The sequence below is a fragment of the Catharus ustulatus genome, chromosome 3 (assembly GCF_009819885.2).
Source record: "Catharus ustulatus isolate bCatUst1 chromosome 3, bCatUst1.pri.v2, whole genome shotgun sequence".
NCBI classification, from domain to species: Eukaryota; Metazoa; Chordata; class Aves; order Passeriformes; family Turdidae; genus Catharus; species Catharus ustulatus.
The window spans coordinates 15041229-15056201 of NC_046223.1; the positions used below are offsets into that span (position 1 = coordinate 15041229).

The window sequence follows — 14973 nt, forward strand, 5'->3', positions numbered from 1 at the left end:
GGTTTAATATTTATTGTTGGTTTGTTTGATATTTGTTGTTCATAGTTGATATTTTGTAAAATATTTTACAATACAAACTCATTGATTTCTTAATTCAAAGCTTCCTTGGAATGCATGATATTTTTGACTGGTTTGCAATTATTTGAAGATTTTCAAATAGCATAAAAATTAACAAGACTGCTTTGAAAAATGCCCTTAGAAATAGTATATACCCTTTTAAGAGAGCTATTGTTTATTGTTTGTGCATGCTCTTTATATAATTTTAGCCTTCAGTATCACTAATTGAATTGCAGGTGAACCTTTCACTTTTGCTTTTATTATGTATATATTCTGCATTTACTTATAGTAAAAAAAGAAAATCGAATTGAGGAGAAGGGAGGGAAATCTTTTTCCCTCCCTCCTTTTGGGAGGAATAACCAGGATGCTGGTACTAATTCTAGCACATTCTAGCTTAATTCTATATGCATGTTTGCCAGTGTCGTTGTCATCAGCACTGGTGACACTGTCTCTGTATGAGAATTAGAATTGGAGCAGATGCAAGAAAATGCAGAAGGACTGCATGGTAAATAAGCCCATTTTACTTGAAAAATGAAAGCTCCTAATTTTTCAGAAATATCTCAAGAATTCTTTGGTGAAAATAACCTAATTAAATGAATTAGGAACATAATTTTTGAATACAGATGTTCTTAAAGGATAGATTGGACCCACTAGGTTTGAAATAGTGACTCTAACCTGAATTTCCTCTGCTCGAAAGTTGTGCAAAGCACTGAAAAGCATCAGGTGGGAGTGTCCACCAACATCTCTTCCACCAAAACCCAGCAGAAAAGTGCTGCTAAGTTTCTTGTCCCTCCCTCTTGAGCAGCTGGCGTGGCTCCACTGGGTCTCTTGCATGCACAATCTGCTATCTTGTGGTGATGATGGAAAACAGAGCTGGAGCATTAGGTTGTTCCCTGTGTGATCCTTCAGAGCTTATTCACAATCTTTTGTGTTTCATGTGACAGCAGAGGAGACCATTGCTTTGCTAATGGAATAACTGATGAATTCAGTAACAGGAGCCTTGCAGAACAAAAAAACAACAATTAGTTTATCTGTGATTGTGACCACATTTATCATTGCACTCCAATCCTTAATAGTCTGAAACCATTTATAGTCCGATGGTTCCACGGTAATAAAATACCTCATGCATTTATTAGAAAGTTTCTTAGCACAGTTTGTAAACCCCAGACTTGTGGAGGGGCTACATATTCAAATATAAACTGAAGGCTATAATCCCCAAATGAGTTTGCTATGATTTCTAAACTTGTGAAGCAGCTTGGGTTGTTTTTTCCTTTCCAAGTGAAAAGCAGCTTTCCTGTTGTTTGAACTGAGACCAGAGGACTCTTGTCTGTTCCCACTGCATTTCACCCTACTGCATTTAAAGAGTTATAGATGTCATTCAGAGTATACAGGTCATTCTCCATGGAGGATTATGCAATTGCATCAGTATATGCAATAATTCTGTGGCTTATACTACTTCATGTTGCTGTAAATGAGTAAGTGAGAGGTTCCTGAAATCAAAGCTTGCAAAACTTTAAAAAGGGAGAGGATGGAGAGAAACATATGGATGCAATTATAGAACCTATGAACAGTTTTAATCTGCTAGCAACATTGTTTACTCTAAACCACTCTAGAGATTTTAAAAATAAAAATTAAAAAAAAGTCATACCTAGTGAATTGTTCTGAAAACATAAGTTCATTGTGTTAACTATGTGATAGTGGATGCTTAAAATTAGATATCTCAGAAAGCTTTAGCAAAGCAAGTGCTTAGTAAAGGGGCCTGGGCCCATCCTAAGTAGTCCATGATTGTTTAACTATAGTCCTTCTAAAAATGTCTGGTTTTTTTTATTTAGAAAATTACTTATGAATATGAGATTACTTCAATATTTATTGCCTTAATCAGAAAAGGATATGAGCAGAACCTTTCTTGGGGACTGTTGCTAACCTCTGAAATGCTGCAAAGGATACATAAACCCAAATATAGAGCTTTTCTTTTGCTCTCTCTCACACATGCAGGCAAACAAGTGGACACACATCCCACCTCCACTCTTTGTCCTTCTCATTTAATTTCCCCATGCTCTCTTTTATAGCTATGGTAATCTGCCCAGCAGTCAATGTTCTCCATGCAGGCTGGATGAATTCTCAGAGAGGCAGAGAAGCTTGCATCCCAGCTGTACTGCTGTGGCAGTGGTTTTGTTGTCATTTTTAAAGTGTTTGTTTGCTTTCAGCTTGGTTTTGTGTTATCTTTTTTTTTTCTTTCTTTCTTCCTTTATTTCTTTCTTTCCTTTTTTTAATGTGATCCACTGGAAAATGTATTTGGAGAGAAAAGCAACCCGTAATAATGTTCTGTTGAAACAAGTGATGCTTGGCTTACTGAAAACCAGAAGGAAAATAATGACATGAAAATTGTCCTTGTTCAGGAGCAGTAAGCAAAGATTATATATAATTGGATAGTTATGAATCAATGAAACTGCATAGTTTTTCATGCAACTTGGCAAAAATTCAACCTCCCTATGTATAAGAAATCAGGATCAAAACACTTCTAAAAAAAAAAATTAATTTCATTAACTTTGTGTGTTCTGGGATGAAACACAGTAACTTTGATCTTTCCATTTGAAATTTATTCCATTTCAGTCCTGAAGCTTTTCTGAAATATGATGGAAAAAGCTTTACTTTCCTTTTCAAGAAGAGCAGCACTACATTTAAACATCTATTTCATAAGTATATAGGGGAAGAAATAATAGTGAATCACCAGATTTTGCTGTTGTGGATTCTGCAGTTGCTTGGATCCTTTGTTAGAAGTTTGGAAAGTAAAACATTCCTAGTTTCAATTTTCTAGTATACTATGGGCTTCTGTTCTGGGGTCTTCTGCTAGTTTTCTTTCTCTTGTTCTACATTCTACACATCTCCTCAATACTCCTCCCATATTCTCTGGATCTTTTGATGGCCTTCTGTTGCATTGGTTTTTCACATTCTTCTAGTGATGCCAATTTTTTAATTTGATGGGTATGATATTGCAGCTGTGAATTTGGTTAGATAATAATGAGGTTTATTTTTATCCTACTGTTGTCATTTCTTTCATCACAATTCTTGCATAATTTAGGTGCTTTATATTTTCTAGATGTACTGTCCTGCTGAAGTATCTGGAATAGAAGCACCAATTAATTGTTTTAAAATCTGTATTCAGATTATTACAGAAAAGTGTTATGAGGCAAGCAGGTAACGCAAAAGGTGTGAGAAAAGACTCAAATCCTTGAAAAGTATATTCTGAGAGAATGATCTTGACTGGAAATACAGTCATCACCAGTGGAGGAGTGAGCTACAACAGGTTTATTTTCAAGTTGTGGAGATTCAGTTATAATATGGATCAAAGAAAACTGTTTCTTTGAAGAGCAATGGACAGGGAATTACTGACAAGAGAGTATCCTGCTGGAAAGACATTCAATAGCCATGATGATCTCTAATGAATTTAATAAACGAGGGACAAATCTTGAGATACTTTGCACACCAGCAAAAAGGCAAAGTTCTTTCTCCAAAGGGAGCTGTAAGTAAAGGAACTTGCTCTAGAGATTTCTCTCGCTCTTCACATCAGTGCAAATTACCAGGGAGGAAAAGAAGAAATTACAAATACTAGGAGACTTGTCAAGGATGTAACATGGAAATTTACAGAGACATAGATTAAAGAAGGGACAGGGAATTTCTATTCCTTCCTATCCTCAGTAGCAATAGATCATAACCCTAACCCTCTGCTGTGTTGACACTACAGTTTTCTCCCTCACAACTATTGCAAGCAAATTTTGCTCAATCTTTAAATGGATATATTTAAGTAAGTTCTTTCAATCATGTTTGAGTTCACCTTTGAAAGATTCATGCACAGTTGTCTTAATCTGGACGGGTGTTGCTTCACTCAGCACATGTAAAAGGCTCCATGAAATTTCGATGAGGACACCACAGTATCCAACACTCTGATCCATGCAGACACGTACAATCATTTAGAGGATGATGTGGAGAATATTGCCCACTAAAACATTGTAATTCAGCAAAGAATTAAAATTACTTGAAACAGCAAGTTTCAAAGCTAAACATCATGACTGGAAGTGTAATTCCATGAGGACAGACTATTTAATGAATACTATTGAGCCCACTGGGTCCAGGAACAGGACCATGTTTCAATCTCATGCACGTTATGTAATAGTTGATAACATGGTCCAACTTTAGGAAATAAGATCTGATCATGATAATTGATTAGTGTCAGTGTTAAAAGGTAGGAAACATACATTGAGATAGATAGATAGATAGATAGATAGATAGATAGATAGATAGATAGATAGATAGATTAGCTATAGATATAGATAGATATAGATATATAGATATAGATATAGACATAGATGATATAGATATAGATGATATAGATAGATAGATAGATAGATAGATAGATAGATAGATAGATAGATAGATAGATAGATAGAGATAATAGATATAGATACCAGAGGTTGTTCTTCGAAAACCCAAATGGATGGAGCAACTTCTCTTTTCTACTCATCTAAAATCTTTGTGCCTGATGCATTTGCCTCTTTCTTGAATTCATTTGGTCTTGTTTTTGATCTAGCAGAGGAATTTGTGGTGTGGTGAGATTTGCTTTCTTGTTCATTTGTTTATTATTGGCCTAGAAAAGGTTGGTTATTCTCATTGTTGTCTTCTGCATCAAACAGGCAAATAGACCTGTCATGTCTAGTAACATCACATGGAGCAAAAAAACCCAGTGTGGATAAGACATTTCCTCCAACTTATTTCTGTACCAATATGGGCAAGGGGAGGCCTAGTGGAGAATATTTTTATTTCTGCAGTTTAACAATTTCCAGCAAAAATTATTCCATGCAGGAGTGCTATTTGTAGGAATTTAAAGATAAAAGGGAGTGCAGGACATTGTCCCAGTCCTGAAAGGGAAATAAATTATATTTGAGTAGTTCCAAGAAGACTGTGTGCTGTTCAGAAGTAATTCTGATAGTGAAGACTCCACCATCTTCTAGGTGATCTTTTATAGCACCTCACTATCCTCACTGCTGAGAAGGTTTTTACAATATCTGCCCTGAATCTTAATTGCTGCAATTTAGCACATTTCTTTCTGTCCTGTCCATCACTGTGATTGAGAACAGGTGATTTCCTTATTCTTTAGAAACAGCCTTTCATGCATTTGAAAGCTATTATCATGTTCAATCTCAGTTGTCTCCTTTCTAGCCTAATTCTTTCAAGCTTTGTTGAAGCCCCTGTTCCCTAGACTCCGGTCATGTTGCTCTCCTCACATTTTTCTCAATAGGATCGTGTCTTCCTGGGATATAATGTCGAAAATTGTACCTACATTCCTGCTGAGGGTTTGTTAATGCTGAGCTGAAGGGAGAATTGCTTCACATTTTTGCAGGCTCTGCTTGTGTTTGTGCACTCCAATATGCTGTGAGCAGATGTCGACTCACGGTGTCACCCTGAACCACGTTCAAGCGCGGAGGCTCACACTAAAATCAGGCAACTAAAAGGAAAAGAAGTACCAAGCATTTCAGCCTGCCACATATCTATTAGAAAAATATGATAAAGCTTTATTGGAGATTAGTCAGCTGAAAATATACATTAAAAAAAGAAGTTCCTGTTTGCCACAAGAGAGCAGTGATCAACGTGTACTGATTTCAGAGTGCTTGAGTTATCTTTTTCACCAACAAAAGGAAATCTGATAATCTTTTTTGTCAGGAGAGAAATATGCATTGCAAATTAATGGCTGGATTTGTATTAATGCTCTGGGTTTTCTCACTCCTTGTTTTTATAGTCACCCAGGTCAGAAAACTTCCTAATGAGATTTATGTCTGTGGCTAAAGACTGGTGAAATAACCTGCTGATCTCAGCACTGTGACCAAAAACCTCAGTGGTACAGTAGTTTGTCCTTTTAAAACAAAGTGATTAAATTGGGGAGTCTAAATAAATTAACAAAACTTAACTGTTGTTTACCACCTGGGTCTGTATTGAGCAATGACACAGGAATTCCCTGCTGCTAGTCAAATTTACAACATTTACATTGCAAACTGTGCTGGAAAGCAATAAGCAAACTTCTTCAAATGCATAATTAGAATTTTCTTTCTGGAAAAATAATCTTGTGAATCTGTGTATTTCTGAGCTTCTTTAGTAGAAGGAAGCTTTTACTGTATTGCTTGCACATTATAAATCTCCTTTGATGAAAAAAATGAAAGAAATGCAAACTAAGAGAGATGCATTTTATAGACAAAAAAACTTTTTCATATACTGAGTTGTATAATTGAAACACATCTTGACTAGAGAAGTTACTTTAGAAGTTTTTAAGCTTGTAAGCTATTTCCCCCATGCAATTCAATAGCTCATTACTAGTTAAATATCATTATATTATACTGTATATAGATCCAGTGCTCTGGAAGAATTCCACAAGAAGCAAATGCACTTGTGGGATATCCTCAATAGCTAATGGATATTTATTTTAATGGCATAGACATTGCTTTAAATCTCTTTCTGCATTAATGATAAATTGATCATTAGTGCAAAGTAGGTGAGAATTAAAAATGGCTTCTAATAATTTATAGCTCATATTGATTTTGCTGGAATGTTTCAACAGTGAGGCAGAGCCCAGTCCTTTGACTTGGGTAAATTCCATTCAGGTCAGTAGGATGTTTGCTAAAAAACTTTCCTTTCAACCCTCACTTTGTGAGTTTTGACCACCAGGTGTATTTTGGAGCTCAAAAGCATGTGGCAGCACCAGCATTTCTCTTGCATGTGCTCTAATTCATAAACGTTTCTGTGACTGTAATTTTGGTGTAGATTTTCGCTCTTAGCCAAAGGATTGCTGCTCGTTGTCCTGTGTAATGCAAGTGTATCAAGAGTAGGAGTTTTATTGAGGGAAGTGCCCTGATTTGGAGTTATATTAAGAATTAACTAATCTTAGGTTTATAGGTCCCTCAGAAAAGAAAATATTTGAAAGAAGATTTGTTCAATCCCAACTGAAGAATAGCAACAAAGAAAAGGCATTTAACTTTTTTAAACTAAGACCACAAAATTTATGAAGGGAAACATAATTTTAAAAATCAATCCCATGTTTTACAATGTGATTCTTTAATTTTCATAATTTTTTTTTTTACTGCAAATATTTTGAGAGCATTTCATTTTACCAAATTAAAAAAAAAAAAAGTTTCACTGTAAGTTTCTTCTTGGTTCTACTCTTTTTCCTGTTTTATAATGTGCTTTGATATATCTGGATGAGAAGGACTACACCAGTACTAAGCTTTTTTTAAAGAAAGCAGCCACAAATCAGTAACATAGACTGCACTAACTCCTCTAACAAACCAGCAGTTCTGTGAGAGGCAGGGATATGTAAAAAACATGATAATTCATATTATGTGATTGTCTTCTTCCAGTGCATGGCATAATTCTGATTCAAATTACTGGCAGTACTTTGTGTGCATCAAAGGAAAAACAGCTCCAGGAACTGACATCCTGTGAAATGTGGAAGAGCTATTATAGGCTGGTGGTTCAATACAGTGGTTTCTGAAACCTTCCTGACAAAACCCATAAGCTTTTTCTGGGCAGTAATGCTCAACTCTGTGACCAAAGATGGTCAGCAGACCACCCATCTTTTCTATTCAAATTATAGCTTTAGCATGTGCAAAGATTCAAAGAGCAGATTTCAGACCATTATCATTTTTAGGGCCCCATTCTTCTCATTCTACTTGTTAGAAATAAAATTAGATCCAAGGGTGTTAAAAGAAAGCTGCTAGCTTTCTAAGCCTTTAAAAATATGTATGCATTGCACATTTTTTTATCTGAGTACATCTTTTATTATGCGCTGAAATAAATAGGTAAAATTAGGGAAGTTTTGATAGACCCATAAAATTGCAGCTGAGAAGTCCTGGATTTTCTTTCCTGTTAGAACCTGCTTTTAAAGATAAGCTGGTTGTGACTCTTCATTTTAATTATATAGCAGGCACTTTGTTTTAGCTAGGAATTTTTAAATGTAATTCATTAAAACTAAAACACAGGTATGAATCAAATAATTCTCTCTTTCCAATCTCTTGATATTTTCAGCTATTATTTGCATATATGCTAAGGAGAACTAGCTTGGCCAACAAAGTTTCTTTACTGTGGTAATGTTTTCCAATACAAATTGTTCCTTTAAGCAAAGTTGATCAAATATTTACATGATTCCCATCTATCTATGTATAAAAATTGAGGGAGGCCCACATTTCCACAATAATTACAAACAGTGGCATTCATCAGGAAGCGATCTCAAAGTGCTTTAAACAGAGCATTGGCTTTTAAATTGCACTGAATATTCTTGGTTGATCTTTACAGATAAAAAAATTGCAGGTAGAGAAGACTTAATCCTGCAGTGTTCCATGCTGGATGATTAAAGCATTTGGAAGTTTTTAGCATTGGTGTGCAGGGTGGAATTCCACCAAGCCTTACCCATGCAAATATCGTTGGGACTGTAATATTGACCCAGCTTGCCAGTTAGCTATTAAATGGCAAATGCTTTGCAATGATTTGTCCAACTTTGAAAAACTGGAGCAGAGGCAGGTGTAGAAGTTCCATATTTTCCATACTACTGAAGAGGATTGTAGGGTCATATTTTAGGGAGAGTGTGGTACCTCACCTGATAGTCCAGCCTTTAATCATCAGAACAGGTAATTCATATTGCACTGTCACTGGATCAGAGATGTGCCAACCAAATGCAGATAGTTGTCCCTACTTGAATGCTTCCCCAAATGTCTATTTCCTGTATATTAATACCCTATATTTGTCCTTAAGAAAAGAACAGAATGTATATATCGTCAGATTTTCTCTCTTGTTAAGTTAATTACCTTTGGCTTCTGTAGTAGCTTAATTTTTCTTGCCCTATCAATAGGCCTGCTGAAAGAAGCACAACACAAAGGGTTTTATCTGTGTTATTGATTGGCCAGAAAGTGATGTGTTTGCGAGTACTGGAGCTTCTCCAGTGCATATTTATTTACATTGGGGGAAAAAAAAATCAGTATTACTTGGAAAAAAATAACTAAAACTTTCATTTAACATTACAAAAGAGAGTATTGCTTAATCCCTGAAGTAGGAAATTGCTTTTCTTCATGATCCATTGCTTTCATACTGTTTCTGGCTGCTGGTGCTGAAGGAAAGAAAAACTGTGTTCTTGTGTTCTCATTCTGTTTTTACTCTATCTATTTTCTTATCCTCAAAAAAAATGAAAAAAAAAAGAAAGCGAAAAATTTGGCTGCTAATTTGTTGTTGAAGTAAATAGAGGGAGGGGAGAGTCTGGGTATGAAAAGTTGTTTTTGTCTCAAATGGGCATTTGCAAATATGGAAGCAGACTAAAACTTTATGTGGAAATCTGAAAAGAGGAGATTAAGGATTTGAAGAAGTATATCAAAGCTGAAGTATATGAGCTATTGCTATTCTTTGAGATGTCGTTATGGTTTTATACCTAAATTCAGCAGCATGCTCCCAGAAGATGAATGTTGCTAAGGAATGCTTTTTTCCTGTGTTCTGATCTTGTACATATACAGAGAGAAAGAAAATGGCAATTAGAAGCAAAAGGCATAGCTGGCTGAAAATGATGCTATTTCGTTTCACCTTGCTTAAGACCCATTCTTTTTTGTTAAAAGCACCTATTGTTTTATTGCTTCTAATATGCACTATAAAAATATAGTGTATTACAGCTCAGTGCTGGAAAACATAAATGGACTGTAACTAAGGAATTATTATTTAGCTTTGAAAGTTACAGTACTTAATTAATGATTCCCTGACATTGTCGGGACAGGTCACAGAATGGATTTTAGAGTAATTGTAAGTTACCAGCAGTGGTTTTAAATTTTCCCCTAGGAACAGCAGTAGAAGTTGTATTTTCTCTTTTCCTATCAGTGGAGTCTCTTGTTTCCTTTTTTAATCTGATTGCTTTCTTGGTTTTTTTTCATCCATTTAGTCTCACAAACCATAATCAGAGGTTATGACAGTAAAATAGCAGTCTGAATACAATTGGGATGGAAAGTTTTTGAGACTAGTATCTCACAGAAGGGGTACATGTACATTCCATTCTGAGTTTTAGCTTGTGCTAGCTATATGAGGAAAGTAGCGAGACCACACCATATGCCCAATAAAAGCTTTATTAGAAAGATTAGTAGATTAATCTAACTTACTCTGTGGTTTATTTTATTTAGAATGTAAGTTCATTAGTTGGCAGACTTAATGTTTTCTACTGTACCTCAAAGCAACCAGTAACAATTCCATTGAGATTCCCCAGATCTCACTAACACCTGTCAAGATAAACACATGGCTCTCTGGGGGAATCACCTTGGCAACATAACTCAGGGAATCTAGAAAAAAAGTAGTCTTTCACACACAAAAGAGTGCTACACAGTACAAACTTGATTAATGATTTTTCACATGCCTCCGAGGTCATATATCTCTTTAAAGTAGGGAAAAAAAAAAGTCAAATCAATGTCTGTAGCAGAAATATTTTGGAATGTACAATACTGCATCTGAAATGTATTTTAAAGAACTTGAAGGATGTAGAATAATTGTGCAATTTGAATTGAGCCTCAGAAAGGCTGTCTGAGACCAGCAATTCAGTTTCCATCCCCCTAGGGCTAATATATTAGATTACAAGGATTATTGTAGTGGCAGTATTTGTGCCACTACATTTAAGATTATGTCAGCATTTTCATTTTAAACCTGTATGTTCAGAGGTTCATAACTCAGCTATAGGAAATTTGCTTGGCTTTACAAATGTGTTCTGCACAACAGTGACACTTTTTCTGGGGGAAAGAAAAAGAAGAAAGAAGCTTAAAGCTAAATAAATATTTGAACATTTTCAACTTATGACTGCCAAAAGTTGAAGTCATCTCCTTGCAACTCTGCTTTTTAAATTCAGTTTCTTCTACTGCTGACTTGTAGCACTGCTGCTGTCTGGAGTCTGAAGCAATGTATTGCACTGGACAAAAAGTAGATGGCTGCATTTTATCCCTTTCTTTGCCAAGACTGAAGCAGGACTAATGTGTTCAAGGAAGGCAGGAGGTGGAACTTCACTGTACATCCCCTTCTTGACCCAGGCCAAAAAACGTGACGGGTGCTGTGTGATGATCATAAGCCATAATGAGTGATATCCTAGAAATCCTGTCAGGAAACCCTGCTTAAAAATGCACTCCTGACTTTAGTGCTCCACAAATACTAATTAAGGCTCTCTTGGCTACTAGTGGGCTTCCTACCAAAAAACCAAGCCAACCAACCAACAACAACAAAAAAGCAATCAGCTTGGCCTTGCAAGGTCTTTAAACTCAATTTCCCCATTTTGAGGCTCATTTTGTGGCTGTTGCACTCAGTCTGTTGTGAGCTTTCCTTGACATGGTACTTAATATCTCAGTTATTGCACATGGTAAACAATATCAAGTGCTGCAAACAGCTCTGTAATACACACACGTTTCTTATTTCTCGAGGCTTTTATCAAAAAATAAGTTTTGCATATGCTTCATATGCTTGTACTGGATACAAAAGAGCAGAATACTGGGCTCTGTTATTAGCATTTGTCACCAAACTTCTTGATGACTAATTTACAAGCTATTTTTGTGGTGGCTTGTTTTTTGTCCCTAGCTGGAGTGTTTGCTGAGAAGTTCAAATCAGTAGCATTCAAGCTGTACCAGGGATTTCGCTTTTCTGTGGCAATGCAGTGCCAATTCCTGCAGCAGCACTGGGAAAAGTCAGAGAGACTTTTGCAGGTTCTGCAGAAGCAGCCTAAGTGCCCACAGAATTAACCACTCATGGTAGCCCACAGAGAACAGGGCTGGAGACAGTTTGCTACAGGACTACAGATCTCCTAAATTCCTCTATGTACATGCAGATGGACTTGGCCTTATTTCCTTTGGCTTTTGGTTGGAGTCGAAGGGGGAAGCTACACGAAGTGTTAGAAAACCTTTTTGCCAAGTTAAACCACCAAAAAAAACCCCCAAAAAACCAAAAAAACAAACAAAAAACCACACCCAAAAAACAAACAAAAAAACATTAAGTGGCATTGCAGCACTGGGAGCCACCAAAAGCCAACCCCCAGTGGATTCTGAGCCATCCTCCTCAAGCCAGCTCAAACCAGGCCAAAGTTAAGTAAGGATGGACAAACTTGGCAAAGAGCCCCAGTGACCTCTGGACCCACAAGAGCTATTTCAGACAAAGACAAAGAGGGAACTTCTCCTCAAAGTCAAAATTCCCCACTTCAAAATGTTCTCCACAAGCCCCTTCTGTTCTAAATTGAAAAGATCTAGCTTGTGTGCATGTCTTCAATGAAATGAAACAAAATGAAAATCAGCTTGATTTTGACAGCAAAGAATAGAGAGAAAGAGATTACTTTATACAGACAGAGTCAAGAAACATTTATTAGGAAGATTTAAGCCTATCTGGATGGACAGAAAGGCTTATTAACTGTACCAGGATTTGTTTTGAACTGTGCATAGAGAAAGAATAGCTACACTACAGAGAAAGCAGCCTAAGTATTTCCTTTGTAAGCTCCCCTTTCTCACATGATTACCAAAATTTTGAATTTCTGTGTGTTTTATAGCTGCACAAATACTTCATTCATTCCCTTAGGATCATATTTTTTACCTTCTAAGTCTTCAAGTGATAAAGTTTATTGGCATAAGCAATTTCCGCCCTAGGTTATGTAGGGTTAGGACACAAGCTGGACATGAATGACAGGCCTTGGTTCAGTATCTTGCAATTAACTGGCTTTTGAAAGGAACATTCTCTGCTGTTTAAAAGAGGAATGTTACCACCTCCACTGTTATGAGACATCAGTAAAAGTACTGGGAGATACAGTGTATAGGTCATTGCATTCAGCAGTGTTTATAGTGGAAAGAGGAAACATTAGCTTGACTGTTTTCTTCTCTAAGCCTCTGTCTGCAGGCTGGATAAACATAAATTCTGATCTGTGTAATTGTAATCACACAATGTCCATGTATTTTCAATTTAAGGGAGAGTGCAAGCCTAGTAGTGGGGAAAACCTGTAACGTAAAACATTGGTAATGTGTTAAAGCTCTCCACAGTTAATTACACAGTATTCCTGTAATATAAATACAGATATTTGTGGAGGTGTTTTGGGTTGGGTATTTTTCATTGTTTTTTCTTATTATTTTGCTGAACAGCACTTAAGCTTCAGGAATTTAAGGGTGGATGTTACAACACTAAGTGCAGGAGTGGCGGCCGGAGGAGCGTGGTTGCATAAGGTGGCACTTAACCAAAAGGAGCCCTGAATTTAACTGACAACTTCTGCTGGCCTAAGGCATGGTCTGCTCTTCAGTTTTGCTGGTGTTGCTGAAGTTGTCCATCCTAGCTGATCTCTCTGTACTGTTGCAGGGAGATTGGTCATGCCAGCAAGAAGTATCTGATTTTATTTGAGGGAGTAATGTAAACTATACTTATGGGAGTACTTTTCTTGTTTGTATAAATTTTCTTTAGGAGCATTAGGAGCATAATGACACTAGAACAAATTAGGAAAAGATGTGTTCTTACAATAAGGATATTTTTTCTCAAAAAATTTAGGAGCCTACTGGTATTAACAGAGCTCATTTGGTGGAAATACCTTGATTAAAAGTCACATTTGCTACCAATATGACCTGCATGGGGTAAGAGTTAAAGGGACTAACTTCACTGAGCTAAGTTCTTGAGATACTAAAAACTATCTTGTGAACACTAGAGTTCATTTTTACATTTTATTCATATGCCTGCAGTGGAACATTTATTTGTTTACGTAAACTCTTGTCCATTGCTTTCTTGTATACCACTTTTTCATTCTTTGAGTAAACCTTCACAGAGTGATACCAGCATGTTGATTGTGCTGGAAGTACAATTCTATGTCCTTGGGGATTAAAACCAGGTTATTTCAACTTCAGTTAGTCCTCAGCTAAGAAAAAATCATGCTCTTATGTCAGCAGGGGGTAAAAAGGCAAGCATTTAAAATAAGAAATGCTGCTTACATTCGGTTTTTATAGTGTTTACTTGCAGAAGCCTTTAGCTTATTTGTCATTTGTCATTAAAAAGCCTAACTCCAACTGCCAAAATATCCAATTAAACTTTTTTAATAGAGTCACAGAATCATGGGACCGTTTAGGTTGGAAGAGACCTCTAGGATAACCGTTAACCTAGCACTGTCAAGGCCACTGAATCATGTTCCTAAGTGCCACATAGAAACCTGGAATGGTTTGGGTTGGAAGGGACCTTTAACATGATCTTGTTCCAATCTCCCTGCCATGGACAGGGACCACTAGACCAGGTTTCTCAGAGCTCCATCCAGCCTGGCCTTGAACACTTCCAGGGGTGAGGCATCCACAGCTTCTCTGGGCAAACTGTTCCAGTGGCTCACCACCCTCACAGTAAAGAATTTCTTCCCAATATCTAATCTGAATCTCTACAGGTCTTTTAAATACTTCCAGGTATGAATAATTCACCACTTCCCTGGGCATCCTGTTCCCCCTGGGCAGCCTGTTCCAATGCTTGACAATACTTGTAGGAATTTTCCCAAATATCCAATCTAAACTTTCCCTGTCATAACTTGAGGCCATTTCTTCTTGCTCTATCACTCACTACTTGAGGAAAGAGAATGACACTCACCTACAACCTTCTTTACATCAAAACATACAAAAAGTATAAGTGTCTGACTACTAGGATTTGCTTCAAATCATAAAGAAGTTTTATTAGCTTGCTGAAAACACAAAAAAAAAAAAAAAAATTGAGCAAGAGAGGATTTTACTAGAATGTCCCTCTTTGGCCTTCCTGTCTCCATCTTGGTTTTGTACACACTTCTTTCTTCACCTTCCTGGTATTCTTTTAATTTTCAATCTTCTAATATTTTCTGCAAATTAATTCTCTCCCATTTCTCACCCTTGCACTGCATTAGATCAC

The 14973-nt window shown here is 36.6% G+C and overlaps 1 protein-coding gene across 24 annotated transcripts in view; it reads left to right on the top strand.

Moving 5' to 3' along the window:
• Positions 1–14973, top strand: part of NRXN1 (neurexin 1) — a 682314-nt gene that overhangs the window by 386837 nt on the left and 280504 nt on the right. The gene's annotated exons all lie outside the window — the stretch shown is intronic.